The sequence below is a fragment of the Camelus bactrianus genome, chromosome 20, assembly GCF_048773025.1.
Source record: "Camelus bactrianus isolate YW-2024 breed Bactrian camel chromosome 20, ASM4877302v1, whole genome shotgun sequence".
Lineage (NCBI taxonomy): Eukaryota > Metazoa > Chordata > Mammalia > Artiodactyla > Camelidae > Camelus > Camelus bactrianus.
In genome coordinates, this window is record NC_133558.1 from 26,832,738 (window position 1) to 26,853,276 (window position 20,539).

Genomic DNA, 20,539 nt, shown 5'->3' on the forward strand with positions numbered 1-20,539 from the left:
AGGCTCAGGGGGTCTGCAATACTTGATAATAGGCTGGAGGAAGTTAGTTGGTGAGTTGCCCAGTAGGCTGCTGAATTTGGACACAAAAGTCTCACAAAAGCCAGTCCTCTTCCCTCCTTCCCCCTCTCCAGTTATTGTCATTTTTCCCATCCAGGAGGACCTCAGTGACACCCCATGGAGGCCTTCTCAGAGGGAGATTGGTGATGGGTTCCTTCACATCTTGTCTGCCCATTTCACTGCTCTCTGGACGGCCTGGTCCTCACTCAGCTTCTAACAACTGCCTGTTCCTTCTTTGGTCTCCCAGTGAAGTCCCATCGGCTCACTCCCATCCCAAGGTGCAATTTTCCACATGGTTTTGCGGGGACAACTTGGAGGAGTGAGTGGTTAAGGACTGAAGCTCCCAGGCAGCCTCGTCAGCTTTAAAGCAGTCAGGAGAGTAATGCTATCCACATTCACGCCCTCCTTCCACGCTCCCCCTGGAAACCCACCTCCCAGTCCAGTTTCTAATAGGAAAAAACAAACAGGAACCCGCCTTTCAAAGCCAGTTGATATAACAGCAGATTTTGATCTAAAAGTAAAATAAAGACACAAGTGGCAGACATTATAAGCTGTCCTCAAGTTGTAAAAGTCCCCCAGGTACAAACGCTAACAAAATGAACATAGCAGAAACCCAGGTCCTTTGCTACCCTTTTCCTGGAACGTGTCTCATCGGCAAGAGAAGCAGCAAACACTCAGTTCTTTTCTCTGCTTTATTTCCATTTCCTATGAACTTAATAAAGCTGCTTTACATGCCTGGCGGCAGGCAGGTGTGCCCTTCTTAGCCACCGGCAGCCGATCACGGCCAGGAGAGCAGAGTTTCCTCCTCTACCCCGGAGGGTGGGTCTGGTTAGGTGAGCAGAGAGACTTGGTTCAACTCAGTTAGCTTGCAAACTTGCTATTGACCAACACCTGGAAGGACCTAGGCTACAAAAGGGAAACGAGACTTTCTAGCACTTCACCAAGTGCCTTCCGAATCCTCAGAGAAAGTAGATTTGACAAAGCGTGAGTCTACCTGCAGCAGAAGGTAAGCACGAATGTGGGTGCAGCTTCCCTGGCCACACAGCCGTGCAGGTAAAGATCTGATGTGTGGGCTTTGGAGGCTGACAGACCTAGGTTTGGGTTCTGGCTTCCTTGCTCCTCAGTGGGACTCTCCTGGGCTGAGTTCCCACAGAAATAGAACCCAATTCTAGGATTTGAGGATTATATGGGGATGACCCCCAGGAGAACCCGGAGTGGAGTGGGAGAGGGAAGTGAGGGAGGGAGGAAGCCAATACAAGTCACTCCAGAGAGCAGGCCGCCGCTGGGACGCCCGGGCTCTCCCCTAGGGGGAGCTTCTGGGCGATACATCTCATGCCTGCGTCCTCTTCCAGAAAGGTGGGAAAGCTGGGCTATTTGCCCACCAATTCCCGTGCTGTACTGATTGAGGGAGGCTCCCAGGTGCTTTACCTGCACCCAGGTCAGGCAGGCTCCCTCACAGAGAGCTAGCAGAGAAAGCCATCAGTGTGGAAGAGAGAGGTGCAACAGCATACGATACACCTCTGCATAAATTCAGAACCTCGATGCCTTTGTGTATCTTAGAAAAAGCAGGTAAATCATCATGCGTATTCTGATGGAAAAGTCTGAAGCTTAATACAGAGTTTCCTGAATAAGGGAGAAGCTTCAGGATCTGGTTTCCAAACCCATAGTCTTGGGTAAACAACCTAGAATCTGAGCACCTTTGGGCTTCCCCAGACCCCTGGCTCCAGTGAAGAGATTGAATTTATTTAGGGGATTTCCAACATGCAAAGTTGGTGCCTAAACACTGAGCTGCAGCGTCTCCTTTCCCAAGAAACCACATGTGCTTTGAGTGGTGAAAGAATCAGGCAGATCTAGAACTGAGTCTATAGATGACCTGCTGTGGCCTCAGGAGAGCCATTTAACCTTCCTTGGCCTTGGTTTCCTCATTCATAGTCCTGTAGTAATCCACCCAGATTTCTTAGCGATATGGTATGAATTTAGGGAGGTGATTTCAGTGGATGTGCAGACACAGGGCCTGGAGGAATGAAGATGGCCAGTTTTCCATCCCTGGGCCTCGGGCCACCACTCCAGAGCTGAGAGCACTGCCAGCCTCTCGGCTAACCTTCACCCTCCGCGTTGATTTGTGAAACCCTCAACGACAGGGGAGTTCCACTCCCAACTGTGCAAGAGGCAACATCTTTACCCCGAGCTGGTCTGTCTTTCCTCCTTGTGACGCTAAGATGTACCCCTAGGAAGATCAGAAACAGCCAGTCTGGGGAGCAGTGGCCGCGGCTGTGCTGGAGAGGCCCCCATACACTGGGGCTGGGTTTCGTTGCAGCCTCCAGATATCCTGGTCCCATTCTGGCAAGATTTATGCGTCTTCCTCCCCGCGGCAGTTGAAATCAGCTCTGCTGCGTTTGTGATTCTTCAGCAGGAAACTAGAGCTAAATCAAGGAGAAAAACTGAGAAGGAACGGCCTCCCTTTCGCTCTTTCTCTTATACACACACGTGCACACACACATCAATGGAGTGGAGAGGCAGCGACAGATGGGACAGGCAGAGAAAGAAAAAAATGGAGATGAAAGGGAACAGAAGAAGAGCTGCTCAGGCTCTGGCAGAGTGGGGGCCAGAAAGGACAGGGCAGGAAGTCAGGAAGGCGAGCGAGGTGCGGGGCTGCGGGTCGGCAGAGGGGGAGGGGGAAGGCAGCCCGCTGTGCAGGAGGAAGAGGCAGCGCTGAGGGGCCTGAGTTCAGGCTGCAGTTTCCACATCCTAGATGACAGCGATGCCGGGGCGTGTGCGTGTGTGTGTCTGTGTGTGTGTGTACACACACCTCTGGATAAGCGTGCACCCCTGAGTGTTACCGGCACAGAAACAGCACAGACACGAAGGTGGGGAGCAGACGGCAGGGCACAGTGCAGGGGTTGTTACCGGAGCTGGTCTCCCCGGATGAGCCAGGCCGGCTTCTCGGAGGCACCCCCTCCCCGCCACATCAGCACTGAGGGAGGCTGAGCGCTGCAGCCCTTCCCTTCCCTTCCCAACAGGCCGGGCCACAGAGGGGATGGTTAATGCAGACGTGGCCCTCCTATCCATTTCTTCTCACTTTCCTGCCATCCCCGCAAAACCAATCAATCATGAAAAGTGCCAGGTTGCTGGCCGGGAGCCCTGCAACGCTTCTCTTTTGTGGGTGCAGCCTTCTTCCTTTTCCCTGAGTTAAAATCAGTTGTGTTCGGACCTTCACTTCCCTGCTAGACTGACGGCACCCGGAGGGCACGTCCATCTGTTATTTCTTTGTTTCACCTACAGTGCCCAGCACGGTACCAGGTGCTCGATGAATGTTTGTTAAATAAATGAATTGCATAGTGGTATTCCGTCATGTGCCCGTGCACTGAAGTGGCTGCAGGATTCACACACACACACACACACCATGCTGTGCTTTTCTTCCTTCCTCTTCCCTTCCTTCCTCCCTCCCCACCCCCACCCCTTCACTAGGATTTATCAGACCTCTAGGACTATGCTAGATGGTGCTTGTGGGGCTTAAAGAGATCCATGCCCTTGTTCCTTTGACTTTCTGTGTCCACTTCGGGGCCTCACACCTTTGGAAGACTGGAGAGAATGTGGCTGCATCCAGTGTGTGTCCAGGGATGGGTAAAGCAGGTCACATGCACGAATAGACAGAAGATAAGTACCGGGTAGTAAGCATCAAGCTCCTTAGGGATCTTGAGATAAAAGTTACTGACCTGCTGTTTTTAACTTGCCTTTTAAAAGACAGACTAAAGGGAGGGAAGGAGGAAGACAGAGGGAGGGAAAGAGAGGTGGAAGGAAGGGAGGGGAGGAGGGAGGGAGAAAGAAACCCAAACCACCGCCAGCATCACAGGGGAGCCCAGGGAAGAACCCCAAGAGAAAGGGGCACTGACTGAACTCCACGCATCTCACACTCTGTTCCATTCAACCTTCTCAACAGCTCTGAGGGGGTCACTGTTATAAGGAGGACATTTTGCCAATATAGAAACAGACTCGAGGGGGCTGTGGGAGGTGCCTGAAGTGTGGAGCTGGGACCCCCCCAGGACAGCCTGATGAAGAGGGCCAGCTGGGTGCATTTGACTGTGGCACCAAGCAGTGCTCTTGCCCCAGTCCTGCAGACCGTCCCTTCAGTCTCGTGAGGGAGGAGTCCATCGTCCACGGGGGCCTGCGGGATACAGGACTGACAGACCCTCAGAATTTCTCTTCCTGCAGCTCAGGACTGACAGCCATGCCTGGGTCTATCCAGCTTGGCCAATTCCCAAGTCAAACAGCCGATTCCTCTGAGGCATCGTCAGGTGGTCACGCAGGGAGCACAGGACAGGCCTGCCTCTGGGGCGCTGGGTACTGACCTTGCAGAGTCGGGTCAAGCAGGCAGGTCTCAGGCGGAGTCTCAGGGACTCAGTGTGAATTCCACACCTCAGGCTTTCGTTCTTGGGGAGCCTGGAGGGCAGGCCAGAGCACAGACCAGCAGGGAACGGAAACCAACACCTGCCACCCTGTCCCCAGCCCTGTCCCCAGTAGCTTGGGGCTCCTTCTCAGTGGCCCTCAGCTGAGTTATCTCCCACAAACCAAATCACCTGCAGGTACATTCTCATCTTGGGGGGCCCATAATGTGCTGTCCTGAATGTCCAAGGTCCTGTACCATCTAGCCCCAGCCCACAGAGCATCCTTTTCCTCTCCAAACCATAGCGCCCCTCGCCAGGCAAACTCTATTCTGATTTCTAAGAGTTCAGGGCGCTGGTGTCAGAGGAACCAGACTCCCTCACTAAGGTCCTGACACTGATCCACTCAGTTTCTCATCTTTGAAGCAAGTTCATCATCATCATAACTATCTCACGTGGTGGTTGTTAGAATGAAATGAGAGAAGGCCCATAAGCTGCCCACTCAGTGCTGCACTTTGACACTGGGTAGGCTGGATAATGGCCCTCAAGTTGCCCACATCCCGATCCCTGGCCCCCGTGAATATGTTACCTCACATGGCAGAGGGGACTTTGAAGCTGTGATTAAGTTAAGGATCTTGATTCTGGACCATCCTGGTGGGCTCAGTGTAATCATAAGGGTCCTGATAAGAGGGAGGCAGGAAGATAAGAGTCCGAGAAGGTGATGTAACAACAGGGGCAGGGGTCAGGGTGAAGTGAGGCCAGCGGCCAAGGCTAAAGGCTGGAAAGGCAAGGAAGCAGGTTCTCCCGGAGCCTCAAGAAGGAACACAGCCCTGCTGACAACTTGATTTCAGACTTTGCTCTCCAGAACTGTAAGATGGTAGACTGGCTGTGTGATTACAGGTCACCAGGTCTGTGGTAATTTGTTACAGCACCAATAGGAAACAAGCATAGTGCTGGTTACTTGGTTTCCCCCCCAGCAGAGGTGGCGGCTCCGTAAGTGGTTTTCCAATGATGGACCCTGGAACATTCCCTGGGTCTGACCAATATCTCTTGACATGGAAACCCCTTTTCTAGGTCAATTCTGTTCAGAAAGCTAACTTTCCCTTTCTCGGAGGTCAGATTTCAAAGTAGATGAGAGAAGAGGTGATGGGCAGTGACAGACGGGAGTGAAGTAGGGTCTCGGGGAGCAAGGGGCTTCTGGAGTTTCTCCTGGGACACCTCTGAGCACATCAGGTGTGCCCAACTGAGGTGGCATGGCCAGAGCAGCTCCTCAGATTGCCTCCCAGAAAGGACCTGCCCTTGACCCAGTGGCCTTCCTGCCCTGGAAATCCACAAGGGGCACAGCAGAGGCCCTTTGGGGCCAGGCATCCTGGCAGGACCCAGCCCTCTTCCATTCTAGGTAAGGGAAAAATTTCCCAGGGTAGAGCCAGGCACAGCCAGTGGCAGGCTTCCCTCTAATCACCTTCCAATTTGCAGTCACTGACAATCCTAGCCAGGAAGGAGCAGGCTCATTAGACAGGAAAGCACTCTGGTTCCTTAATAAGAGTGTGAGGTACCTGGTTTTCCATTTCTGACAGAGAACAGCACCACAAGATCAAGTCTTTTGAGGTAGGAGGCAGGAGACCAGAGTGCGTGGTCAGCGGAGGGCTAAACCATTCAGCAAACCCTGCCGTGTACCCTGCTGCAGGCCAGGCACCAGGCCAGGCCCTGAGCCACATGGATTAATAAGGGACAGTCCCTGGCCTCAATGTGCTAGCAGCATAAGACAATTATATATCGATCTAACAGTTTTGGCAAACACTAGAGGCAAAAACAAGGAAAACGTGATACCTGCCTTTGAAGGGCTTATAAGCGACTCCATTCATTCAAAAAATAGTTTTTATGTACCTACTATGTGAGGTGCTGGGTTAGGTTCTGGAATCCTAGCTGAATTCATATCTTTAAGGAACTCACATTCTCCTAATGCCAACTAAGCTGCCCTTGCTGGGTTCTGGGGTGGAATATTGGCATCCTGGAATCCTAGAAGTCATCTAGTTCACCCTTCCATTCATTGTGGGACTAGGGGTGGCCATGGACGTCTTCCGGTCATGAGATTAATTGGAAGTTGCTGGGTGGCTTTTCTGAAAGCTTGCGCAAAAAAGACAGACTTAGTAGGCATGCCACCTATTTAGCTTTAGACCTTCTTCCTGCTTAGAATGCAGATGTGACATCTGGAGATGCAGCAGCCATCTTGTAATGCTGAGGGTGAAAGCCTCAAAGGAACAGAAAGATAGAAGGGACCTGGTTCCGGATGGCAACACTGAGATACCACTGAGCCACTGAACAAGCCTTGCGTGGCCTCTATGTTAGTCATTTACTGCTGTATAATAAATTACCCCCAAATTTAGAAGCTTAAAAAAGCAAATACTTATTCTGTTTCTGTGGTTCAGAAATCTGGGCACAGCTTACCTTGGTGCCTGTGGGTCAGGGTCTCTCATGAGGCTTCTGTCAAGCTTTCTGTCAGGGCTGCAGTCATCCCGAGGCTCAACTGAGCTGAAGAATCCGCTTCCAAACTCCCGAGTGTGGTTTCTTTCTGGAAGCCTCAGTTTCCCGTGAAGAGATGCCTGAGTATCCTTACGACATGAGACCTGAGAGGGCCAGGACGCCCCCAAAATGCAGGTCACAGCCTTTTTACAACCTAATCCCAGAAATGACATTGTGGCTTGAATAAGGGATCCTGGGAGGCCATCTCCAAGGCTGCCTACCACAACTTCCAAGCCTCAGATTTCTGGTTGCATAGCATGCGTGAAATCCATACTCTTTTAACTCACTACTAATTGCATTTTCTGTCACTCACAGTCAAAAGCATTCCTGATAGCTGTAGCAACAGTCATCTGCGTGGATTTTGCATTTACTATGTGCCAAGCACTCTTCTAAATGCTTTACATATATAAGCTCCTAGAACCTAGGAGGGAGGTACTACAATTATCCCCATTTCACAGATGAGAAGACAGAGACACAGAGCTGGAGTGTGGCAAGTCCATCTAGGCCCTTGGGCTCTAGAGCCCATGCTTTCCATTAACCACCATGGTTCTCATGTCAATAAATGTCCCCCGCAATCCTGACCTTCTGTTTGGGTTTCAAAGATCACCTGCTTGGTGACACTTTTCCTGATCCTACCAGTCCTTGTCCCCACTAACAGAATTTATTGTCCTCTCCTGTCCATGATGGCTTAGACAGCTCCATTAGCACTCTCTGCATCAGACACTAACTGGTTGTTTATGCGTCTGTTTCCCCTGCTGGGATGCGAGCTGCTTCCTCAAGGTCAGGGCATGAACAGGGTGAGTGTGTGTGGATGGGAGTCTCCCCATATAATGTGAGTGTGAGCACTGAAAAACAATGGCCGTGTACCAGTCACCTCTGTGTCCCCAGCTGGCTCCCAGGTGCTGGCAAGACGTCCACTGAAGGAGTGAATGAATGGACGAATGAAGAGTGTCTCTGTACTATTTTATTCCCCCCGACGCTGCACAGGTGTTGCAAAGTGGTTTCTGGGGACTGGGTGAAGCTTGGAGAAATTTCTGAGGCAATAATACCTAGGAAAAATGAAACTTTTAAAGTTCAGGAGGAGGCTTCTAAGGCCCCAGCCCACTGTGACAGGCTCGGCTAGGGAATGCGGGGAGGGACTTTGTCCTCGGCCCTCCCCAGAGCACAGGATGGAGGAGCAGACACTGGCCGGCTGCTGCCCCCAATGTCTTGTTTGCCTGAGCACCTGGCAGGAGGAAGGGGAGGTGCAGCCCACCGCCAGCCCCAGGACACTCCAGCTGGAGGCCCCCAGGGAGAGAGCAGGGGACGGGGCAGCCCGCCCTCTCCCACCCGCAGTGCCCTGCTGTGGCCCTGGGGCCGGAGGTGTCACTGCCGCGGCCCCCAGGCCGGCTGTGGAGATGATGTGTGGTTCTCTCGAGGCCCCCTGAGTGCAGAAATGTTTAAAAGCCTTAAATAAATTCCCATCTAATTTCAACTAGCTCCCATCTCCAGCTCGGGCTCTCAGTCGGAGCATGAAATGAGCAGGCGGGGTTTCTCCTGCCACCAAGTCTCCTCTATGAGCCCCCGGGGACCCACGCCGTGACCTAGCGGGGCTTTCTCATCCCACACATCTATGGCCCCAGCCCCTCCCCTCCCTCCGGGCACACTGACCTCCTTGTGCCGCCCCAGCATCGCTCAGGCTGCCTCCCCAGCCTCCCCATCTATCCGAAATTGGGCCCTGTTTCCTAATGCAGCCGACCTTCCATGTGGACTAAGGCTGCCTTCTTCTTCTCCATCTCTGTTCTTTCCTCACTCACCAAGAGGCCTTCTCCATCACTCATCACCATCGGGCCCCCTGCTTTGCCTGCCCCCCGACTCGGAATGGTTCTCACTCCCCTTCTGACCACAGTCTGGCCCGACACTCACCAGCCTCACCTGGTCCCTGCGGGGCATAAACTCCACTCACGCCCACCTCTGGGTCTTTGTACTTTACCATCCCCTCTACGTGCAAGGTTCTCTCCCAGATCGCCAGGACCCCTGCTTTGCTTCAAGCAGTCTCTGTTCAAATATTACTTCCTCAGACAGGATTTTCCTGGCCACCACCATTGCCTACCACCTCCCCCAGCTGCCTTATCTTTCCGTGGCACGCATCCCGCCCTGATGTATATTTTTTCTTGAATGCAACGTATATGCCTTATGTATGTATAATGTGTGGATCTTATACAGTGTGGGCAAGCGCTGCAGCGGGCTTCAAGCTCAGAGCGCTTCCTCCCCGGAGCCCACTGCTGCTGATGCCAAGGAGGAGCTGGCCTTCCAGAACTCAGGGGAAGAATTCCAGCCTCAGGCTGAGAGGTGGGCTTAGGGTGCAGAAGGAACAAAGCTGGGCTTCCCTGGAACCTGGGGGCGCGAAGAAAGAAAGAGGGAGGGCAACTTAATCTGAGGGAGAGGCAGAGGAGGGCCAGTAACTGAAAGGAAGCTGGAACCGACAGGCAGGCAGGAGGCTCACGGGGGCCTGCTGTCTGGGGCTCAGCTGCAGGGGAGCGGATAGCGCTGCCGCAGCCAGGCTGAGGGCGAGAGGCTGCCGCCCAGGCCTCTGCTCTCCGAGGAGGAATTGGTGGAGGGAAGTGACCTTGCAGAACTGAAACTCGGAACCGGGGTCTGCAGATAACCAGGTTTTCCATGTAAGGTGTGGTGGGGAGGCGGATGCCGATGATGGGGGTGAAAACATTGGTGGAGGGACATAGCACCCACCTAGGAGAAACAGTGATGCAAGTTGCCGTGGACTCCCCGTCCCTTCCAGCCTCCACCGCCTCATCCGTGATGCCATCAGCACAAGGGGTCCCATCCCTGGGGCCTCAGCCCTGGTTTCAACCTTCTGCCATCTACTCCTCTCACCCCAAACTTACCTGCCCTATGCTGCACTCTCCGCCTGTCCTGCTCTCTGAGGGCCAACACCTTGCTGGTCTGCAAAGGACACCACGTGGGTACATCCATGGGACTAAAGTAATATGTCCGCTTTTTCAGAGGTCATGACTTCCCTAACAACCCAAAGCACTGATGGCTTAACAACGAAGCCGACAAATGTGCAGAGTCCTACTCTGGGCACAGTGGAGTGAGAGGACACCGCGAATTTCACATACTGTGCTTCCCAGATACAAATGAAAGGTTTGTGGCAACCCTGCCTGCATCTCGCAAGTCTACTGGTACCATTTTTCCAACAACATTTGCTCATTTCGGGTCTGTGTCACATTTTGGTAATTGTGGTAATAATTCAAACTTTTTCATTATTACATGTGTTATAGTGATCTGTGGTGTTACTATTATAATTGTTTGGGGACACCACAAACTACACTCATTTACGACGACGAGCTTAATTGATAAATGTTGTGTGTGTTCCTACTGCTCTACCAACTGGTCGTTCCCCCATCTCTCTCCCTCTCCTCGGGCCTCCCTATTCCCTGAGACACAACAATATCTAAATTAGGCCAAGTAATAACCCTACAATGGCCTATAACTGCTCACGTGAAGGGAAGAGTCACACATCTCTCACTTTAAATCAAAAGTTAGAAGTGATTAAGCTCAGCGAGGAAGGCATGTCGGAAGCGGAGACAGGCTGAAAGCTAGGCCTCCTGCACCAATTAGCCAAGTTGTGAGTGCAAAGGCAAAGTTCTTGAAGGAAAGGAAAACTGCTACTCCAGGGACTACACAAAGGGTAAGAAAGTGAACCAGCCTTGTTGCCGATGTGCGGAAAGTGTTCGTGATCCAGATAGAAGATCAAAGCAGCCGTGACATTTCCTTAAGCCAAAGCCTGGTCCAGCACAAGGCCCTAACTCTTTTCAATTCTAGAGGGCTGAGAGAGGTGAGGAAGCTGCAGAAGAAGAGTCTGAAGCTAGCAGAGGTTGGTTCATGAAGTTTAAGGAAGGATGCCGTCTCCATAACAGAAAAGTGCAGGGGAAACAGCAAGCTGATGTAGAAGCTGCAGCAAGTTGTCCAGGTAGCTAAGATAATGAGCGAAGGTGGTTCCACTAAAGAACAGATTTTCAAAGTAGACGAAACAGCCTTATGTTGGAAGAAGATGCCATCTAGGACCTTCATAGTTAGGAGAAGCCAATGCCTTCAAAACTTCAAATGACAGGCTGACTCTCCTGTTAGGAGCTAATGCAGTTGGTGAGTTTAAGTTGAAGCCAATGCTCATTGACCATTCTGAAAATCCCAGGGTTCTTAAGACCTTTGCTAAATCTATTCTGCCTGGGCTCTATAAATAAAGCCCGATGACAGCACATCTGTTTATAACATAATTTACTGAATAGTTTAAGCCCACTATTGAGACTTACTGCTTAGAAAAAGATTTCTTTCAAAATATTACTGCTCACTGACAATGCACCTGGTCACCTCAGAGCTCTGATGGAGATGGACAATGAGAGTCACGTCGTTTCCATGCCTGTAACACAGCATCCATTCTGCAGCCCATGGATCAAGGAGTAATTTCAACTTTCAAGTCTTATTCTTCAAGAAATACATTTCATAAAGCTATAGCTGCCACAGATAGTGACTCCTCTGATGGATCTGGGCAAAGTAAATTGAAAACGTTCTGGAAAGGATTCCCCATTCTAGATGCCATTCAGAACATTCCTGATTTATGGGAAGAGGCCAGAATATCAACATTAACAGGACTTTGAAAGAAGCTGATTCCAATCCTCATGGATGACTGTGAGGGGTTCAGGGCTTCAGTGGAGGAAGTAACTGCAGATGTGGTAGAAATAGCCAGAGAACCAGAATGAGAAGTGGAGCCTGAAGATGTGACTGAATTGCTGCATCTAATGATAAAGCTTGAATGGAAGAGTTTTCCCTTGTGGATGAGCAAAGAAAGCGGTGTCCTGAGATAGAATCTACTCCGGGTAAAGATGCTATGAAGATTGCCGAAACGACAAAAGATCTAGAATATTACATAAACCTAGTTGATAAAGCAGTGGCAAGGGTTTGGGAGGACTGACTCCAATTTTGAAAAAGCTTCTGTATGTAAAATGCTGTCAAACAGCATTGCCTGCTGCAGAGAAATTGTTCGTGAAAAGAAGAGTCAATCGATGCAGCAAACTTCATTGTTGTCTTATTTTAAGAAATTGCCACAGCCACCCCAATCTTCAGCAACCACCACCCTATCAGTCAGCAGCCCTCTACACGGAAGCAAGACCCCCCACCAGCAAAAAGATTACAACTCGCTTAGGGCTCAGATGATGGTCAGCATTTCTTTAGCAATAGTATTTTTAAATTAAGATACGTACACTGTTTTTGTAGACATGCTATTGCACATTTAATAGACTACAGTGTAAACAATTTTTATATGCACTGGGAAACCAAAAAAACTCATGTATCCACTTTACTGCGGTGGTGTGGAACCAAACCCGCCGTATCTCCTAGGTGTGCCTGTATCACCAACCACTTAGGCTCCGACGTGGGCTCTCGTGGAGGTGGCAGGGAACAGTGCAGCTCCCTTTGCACTTGGAATCAAACCAGGCAGAAGGTGCTTACCGTCTGGATGAGAGAGAGAGAGAGAGAAAGAAAGAGAGGTGGAGATCTGCAGAGCAAGATTCACATCTCTAGGTCCAGGGCTTAATGAGGGCAGAGAGAGGAGGTATGTGAAGCTTTGGATTCCTAAAAACAGCACTCCTGGGACATGGGGGTGAGGAGTGGCTATTTGGGCAAAGCCCAGCGGTGTCTGCCTGAGTCGCCGGTCGATAGCTGGGCTCTGGGAATGAGAGGAGAGTGGCCTCTGAGACAGCGGGCTGTCCAGGTGGAGATACATTTGCTCAAGAGATCAATACGTAATTCAGACCTCTCTCTCTCCCTCCTTCCCTACGGAGAATCTGAAGAGGGGGAAAAACAAGCAGTCTTCAATGTGAATGAGACAAAAGGTCAGGGCTGTGCTGATGTATCTCTGAAGATGCTTCCCCGCCCCTCCTGGGTAAAGCAAGGCAGGAGCACGGTGGGGAGGCAGAGTGGGTCCAGAGAGGTTAACCCCGGGGAAGGGAGTGGAGCAGTGAGAACACCCTCCCCGCCGACCCTTGGTGCCCTGTGTGGAGACCAGTTAGGGACAGAAACTGTCGTTCTGGGTATCAGGAACCCACAGGGGTGTTTTCCAGTGTCAATTACTGATAGACAATTGATTAGCTTATAAAAGATGTGTAGCTGTGGATGAGGACAGGCCAAACCCAGATTCATCTGGGGTTAAAATAGCAGGAGAAAAACCTGGAACTGACTGAATCTTTGCTAAGGTAGCAGAAGGCTTGCTGCAAAGTCTAGAACGGCAGGATGACTAAAAGGATCTAGGAAGCCCCTGAATTCCAGTGTAGGACATCCTACACATTGGGCTGATGGCTACAGGTACAAAGAGAAACAAGGCATGGGTCCCTGACCTTGGGGAGCCGTCCCACTAGTGGGGCAGACAGACCCCAGAATGGGTCCATTCAATCCCACCAAGAGGGTGGATCGAGAGGGAAAGTCTGAGAAGATGGAGCCGTGAGCAAGTAACCTGAGGGAGTCAGGGAGTTTCAAACAGGTGACTGTTCACTCAAGTCTTTAAGATGGATGGAGTGGAGTAGAAAGGAACTCAGCAGGACAAGGAAGGGTGAGCATTTAGGACAAAGGGGCCAGCATGTTCAAAGACACAGGGGAGATCTGAGCTGAGGGGATAACAGAAAACCAGCCAAGGGAAACATCCTGGAGAAGGACTAACTCAGAAAGAATGATGGCAGAGATCTGAAATTCCAGTAAATCCCCAAGTGCAGCTTAGTGCCACAGATTCTGTGGCTGTAGCTCCATAAAATCATAAACTGTTAGGGCCTGAAGTTCCCTGAGAAATGCAGAAACTCAAGACTGGAGATGGAAAGGGATTTGCCCAAAGACATACAGCTGGTTAATGGCCATTAGAACCCAGGACTTTGACTGCTTAAGACATGACTGGCCTGGCCTGCAACCATCTGGAGAAATCTGTGTCAGAATTTAGCCTTCCTACGAAAGGGTGCAGTGCGGCTCTGAGGGGAGAAGGGAGGAGCTCCCGCACACGTATTACAGATGCTTTTCAGTGGAGCATCGGAAATTCTGTTTCATGGGCTAATTTCCTTCATGAATAAATACCAGACTGAGGAAAGGGAATCCCCAACTCTAGGGAGAGCTCAGCCATCAGCCAGCCCACCCTGTCTCGCAAGGGAGGCTCTTTCAGGGACCGCCGTGGCTCATCATGTTAACAAGTTGCCACCTTCTTCTGTATCCAGGCATCCCACCGCCTCCCCGACTCCTGCCTCCTAACGAGCAAAAAAGTCTGGCCCTGGAAATGGAAGGCAGAGACAGGCAGGGGAAGTGCTGGGGCTGCCAGTGGCATCATTCTAGGGGAAAAGAGATAGCCCAGTCCTCTGCTTCTCAGACCTGGGGGCAATCTGTTAAATTGCCGGGTCTGGTTGTGCAGGGCTGGGAGGAGCCTGAGATTCTGCATTTCTGGAAGCTCCTGGATGGTGCTGACGCAGTGGCCTCTGACTGCACTTTGAACAGCAAGGTTCTGAAGAAGCTTTGAGATCTGTGTCCTCAGGCCCCAGGAGTTGGGGTCACTGCAGGCAACTGACTATAGGAGGCAAAACTTTGTATCTTTCTCCCCAAACCTGTCAACGAGCCTATTTTCTACCATCAGAGTTACTTCTTTAGGGTTTATGTGGTCATTAAATTCAAGTTTTTATTTCAGAAGGGTAAGTTATAACACAGTCTTTAATGCATTGGCTCTGCTCTTTCTGGTAACTCACATTAATCTCTCAACAGAAAGCAGGGCACAGAAGAAAGGGGACACAGGGCTGGTGTGCTGATGAGATGGGCGGGGGGGAGGGCAGGCTCCCAGGAAGGACATAGCAAGGGCAGACCTGGCTCTGAGTCCTGTGACCAGGCCCGAACAGGGCTGAAGCTCACCCCGTTATCATTCCCAGAGCTGGGTCCACAGGCGTTCTCTGGAGGCCTTCCTCCCACAGGCCCCATCTTTCTTCGTTTTGGAGTATTTAAGCCTAGATCATTTTCTGTCCCTAGAACTTGGCCTTTTTTGCCTTCAGGAATGAAGGGAGAAAACCCAGGATTTCTTGCCTTTGCCCACTAGAACGTGAGAGCCCGGCGAGGCCAGCACCTCTGTCAGGTCTCCATTGTACTTCCAGCACCTGGGGCAGAGCCTCACACAGTAGGCACCTAGAAATGTTTGTAGAGTGAATCAGCGCTTGTCTGCCCAGGTCTCTCTTTGTCAGCTTGCTGCTGGTCTTTAAGGGGAAGGGAACTATGATGGGGGATTGATTGAATCCTAGGACTGGAGAATTGGGAGGGAAGAAACTCCTGTCCCTAAGTTTCTAAGACACTTGATCCTGGAACTCAAATACCTCATTTTAAGGTTAAGGAAACTGAAGCCCAGAGAGGGGAAGAAATTTCTCCAAGATCACACAGCATGGTTGTGGCAGAAACGGGAAGACCCCCAGGTCTCTGATTCCCAATTCAGGGCAATGTCTACCTCACCCTTTCTTTACACACACATTCATTAGCAGCTGTTTACTGAGCAACTACTATATTCCAGGAACTGTTCTAGACATTAAGGAACTAGAATAAACCAGAAGAGACAAAGCCCCTGACCTCACGGAGCTTAAATTCCAGAGAAGGAGACAGAAATCAGTACATAATTTCAGAAAAGGATAGCGGCTGTGAAAGAAATGAAACAAGCTAAGGGGATACGAAGTGTGCAAGATATGAATAGCGTGGTGGGGTAGTGGGAGGGATGCCCAAAGAAAGGCGATTTAGCTCAAGCTTTACCCTGAGAATTATGCCTAGGGGGATGAACAGACATAACCTCTACACCTAGAGAGTCTGATTCCTTGTTCCGAACATTCTGTTCTGTACCTTCCCAACATCCTCTTGTCTTTCCCTCACACTGCTCTGAAATCATCCCTCAGGCCACTGTTGTCTCAGCCACCTCTGACTCTCTCCCCAGCCTCCAGACTCCAGCCTCCAGCCTCACACCCAGTCCCAGAGTCCAGACCAAGGATGACCTCAGCTTCCAAGGTGCCTCCATGGTTATAACCTCCTTCAAGGCCAGAAATGGAAAAAACTGTAATATTCTGCTTTAAGTCCAAACCCGTTTTACAGGAGAAGCCCAGAGAGGGCAAGTAACTTACCCAAGGTCACACAGTAATTGGCAGAATTCCTACCTTCTTTCGTTTCCCCCTGCATTTGCTACTTTGTTCCCTGCCCACCCTCCAGGAGTCACCAGGGATCTATAGGTACTTTCAACAAGCTTTCATCCTTGATCCCCTCCCCCCAGCCCCCAAGGCCATCAGAGAGATGGAGCTGGGTGCAGTCCCTCTGCCATCTTGTGGCTGCTCTTGAGAACGTCGCCTGTCCCACACTTTGGAAAAGCTGTGCAGAATTCTCACTCTGATCTTGATTCCCTCCCTGTACCCATAACTTCTGACAAAATAGCTTCGCCCATGCAGATACTCATGTCTAAGAAAGCAGCCAGGGCTTAGGGGCAAGCCAGCCCCTTCCCACTCCGGGAGGGCCAGATGGACCGTGGCAAAGTCACTTCTCCCTTCTGTGCTGCTTCCTCTTCTGTGAAACGAGGGCAGTAATCTCTTCCCCCAACCTCACAGCGCAGATCACAGATGTGTAAGTGCCCTGAGAGGCTGAAGGCTGTCGTCTGCCAGCGCCCTCTCTCTGTCATCGAGCTGACACCCTCACCTACTCGGGAGTGGCCCGTGAGAAGTGGCCCTCCCCGACATAGTCACCTGCACACGCAGAAGACGCATTCGCAGGATACGAGGTGTCTTTGCTGCTTGCAGGGAGATCCGTCCTTCCCACAGCCTCCTGTCTGGCCGCTGTCAGGATGTCTGTCTGTGATACGGGGCAGGGACGGTATCTGAGTACTTCTTACAGCGCCCAGGGCCAGGTTCTGTGGGTAACAGTGCCTCCAGGTGTGCCAGGTGCTGTCTGTGCTCCACCCTTATCCCCCGACTCTACCCCATTAGAGTATCCTTTGTCAGAGGGCTTTTCTGCCTGCTGGAGCCCACTTTGCTGGAATTTGCTGGAATTCATTCCCAGAAATTCCTGGGAATAAATGCCACCCAGGGGCAGCTGCCTGTCCGTGACTAAGGGGAATTGGTGGAGAAGTATTTCTGCTCCCTCACCCCACAGGTAGGGTAACTCTGAGGCCCCAGCTTCCAGAGCCACCCCATAGGACTGAGTCCCACTCACCCCAGGCGTGGCTGACTTGATAACGGTGCTTCCCTACTTTGTCCCACTCCCTGTCCTCCTGGAGTTTCCTTCACCAATATAGAAGGTATTTGCAAGCAAATCTTCATCTCAGAGTTGGGTTTGGAGGGAGCTCAAACCAAGACACAGGATAATCCCAAACATTAAGACCCCTCAACGTGGCTGGCTCTCAGTGCTCTCCTCCTTGGCCAGCTCCTCGCTGCTGCCACCTGGATGGACGAGGGCAGAGAAAGTTCTGCAAAGGCTTCAAAGGGCTGAAATTCTGCCTTTCTACCACTCCCTGTCCTCTGTATGTAAGCTGTCAGCCCCGCCCTAGGCATGCTAATTATATGAATGGATTATTAGATTTTTATTGAGCGTTTACTGTGTTCCAACCCCTATTTTAGAGGCTAAGAACACAGTGGTAAGATTTACTACTGTCCTTGTGGAATTTGCAGTCGGGTGGCAAAGGCGGATACTAAGTGTCCAGTAGGCCCCCCTTACACGTGGTTTCCATCACCCTACATCATTCACTTCACTTCATCTCATCTCGTAGGCATTTTATCTCACATCATCACAAGAAGGCAAGTACAGGACAGTAAGGTATTTTGAAGGAGAGACCCCATCCACATAACTTTTTTTACAGTATATTGTTATAATTGTCCCACTTTGTTATTAGTCATTGTTGTACTTTCCTACCGTGCCTAATTTATAAGTTAAACTTTATCATAGGCATGTACATTTGGAAAAAACACAACAAATATATATATATAGTGTTCAGTACTATCCATGGTTTCAGGCATCCACTGGGGGTCTTGGAACGCATCCCCGCGGCTCAGGGGGATGCTGTACACACGAATGAAAGTCACTGCTTCAAACTGTGATGGGGCCACAAAGTAATCGACAGGTTGCTGTGGGAGAGCAGGTGGGGGACAGGGGAGCATATTTGGGGGGGACAAGAGGACAGGACAGGCATCACTGAGGAAAAGCCACTCGAGCTGAGACCTAGAGGAAGAGAAGAAGCCAGGCAAGCTAACACCGGGTCTGGCTGGGGCCCTGACAGGGGAAGCGGGCGTGATGGAGGGACTGAGAAGCAGAGTGATGAACTGGGAGGAGGATAAGGGCGCGGTTGGCGCATGAGCAGGGCCAGGTCACGCAGGGCCTCCAAGGTCCCCCAAGGGCGTGTGCAGTGTACTTTGGGTGCAGCGAGGAGCCAGGCAGTGTCACGGCACGGTTGTTTGAAGAGGGTCTGGCTGGGACTGCAGAGCAGCCCAGGAGCGGCAGGGGGATTTGCCCAGAGACACTACAATTGTTCAGAGGAGAGAAAATGGTGATTGAGACTAGGGTGGAGGAAATGCACGGAGAGGAAAAGAAATTAAAAGAAGGATTTCACCAATGAATCCATATGCCCGCAGGAAAGAGCCAAATAAGTGGTGAGAGGCGGGAGCTAAAGCATTTTGTAAGTGAAACCTAACAGTAACTCATGACCGAAGGATAGCAGTTAGAACAAAAATATAAACCTTCCTAGATCCCCAAAGACATAAAGATATATCTAATTCTTCACCCTCTGCAAAGGAGAGAGCAACTTAAAATGAGGACATGTAAGGACATCTTCTTTGCGCGCACACACACACACACACACATACACACACACACCCCTATTTATGGAAAATACAAAGGACACAGGAACTTGTTAAACTGTAGCTCAAGGAGATAATCAGCAAAATCCAGGCTGCATGAAGCTCTCCAGGACAAATGACCCAAATTATTTATTTCAAAAATTGGATAGAGATGAAAAGATACGGGAGAATATATAAAGTAAAAGAGATTTGAGACATGTCAGCCAATCACAACGTGTGGCTCTTTGAATCCTGATTCAAACAAACTATAAAAAATATTTTCCCCCAAGTCAGTCATGAAAGTACAAATACCAATTGCAAATAGTTGATTATTTTAAGGGATTGTTAATAAGTATTAGGATAATAGTAAGATGGCTATATTTTTTAAAAGGAGTTCTTTTACAGAAGTATGCTAAAATATTTATAGGTAAAATTATGGGATGTGTGAAGTTTATTTCAAAATAATCTGGAATGGGGGAGTGGTAAAGGAATAGATGACATAGGATTCACTATGAACTCTGGTGTCTCTTCCTTTTCTTAGAAAAGCACCAATCCTATTGGACTAGGGCCCCCACTCATACGGACTCAACCTCAGTTACCTCAGTAAAAACTGTATCTCCAAAGATGATCACACTGTGGGTAGGACTTGAACATATGGATTCACTCCATGGCAGTGGTGCCATTTGCTGAGGTGGGAAAGACTGGGGAAGAACAGTGAGGAAAGAGAGAGCTGTCCCTGTCACAAGGTGAGGACATCTAGATTTCCAAATAACACAAAGCTGACCGAAGCTACAGGTGCCCAGGATCACAGTGAAGGTGCAGAAACCAGAACAACAGGGCCACCACTGACTTACTGCACACCTGCCCTAACCAGGAACTGTGCTCGGTGCTTTTTAAGCATCATCTCATTTAATCTTCTCATGATCCTCATTTCACAGAGGACAAAATTGAAGCACAGAGAAGTCACTCACCCGAGGTCACAGGGCCAGCACAGGATGCAGCTGGGACTTGTCTGATGCAAGAACCCATGCTTTGTTTTCACTCTGCCTCAGCAGTAAGGATCTAGCTCTGGAGCCCTAGAGATCTTCATGGGGATCCTGGGTCTGTCATCTACCTCCTGAGAGCCTCGAGGACAACTTCTGATCTCCAGTACCTTCACCTGTGAAGTGCGCTTTGCAACATCAACCTTACGAGTCTTTGGTGAGGCTCAGATGAGGTGGTGCATGGCCGCGCTTGCCAGAGCGACACCTAGGGGGCAGCTGCTGCTGTCATTAGGACTATTTTTGTTTTACACCTTCATTCCTTCTCATCGTCTTCTCTGGAAGTTCCCAGAACGGCTATTTCTCTGACAGCCCTGATACCTCTTGGCCTCTTGTTCTCATCTGTCCTCCTCCCCACAGACCCTCTGGGGAGGGACGGAGACAGGACAGGACGGGCAGGACATTCGTGACTCTTTGGCCCCTTCCCTCATCCCTGACCGCTTAGAGCTGCCAACCAGGGTAGATGACCGTGTGACCAGCACTTCTCAGACACGCCTGGTTTCTCATGTTAACCCCACTGCCAGACCTCGTGTCCCCATCTGGGGGCTCATACAACGTTCTGAGTGGTCATCGATAACCTACCTGATTTTCTACTGCTGCTGCTGCAATGCAGCTCAGCGCGTGTCCTGCCCTGTGCAAACCTTCCAGTCCTCACTGATCATTATTCCAGAAAGGAGAG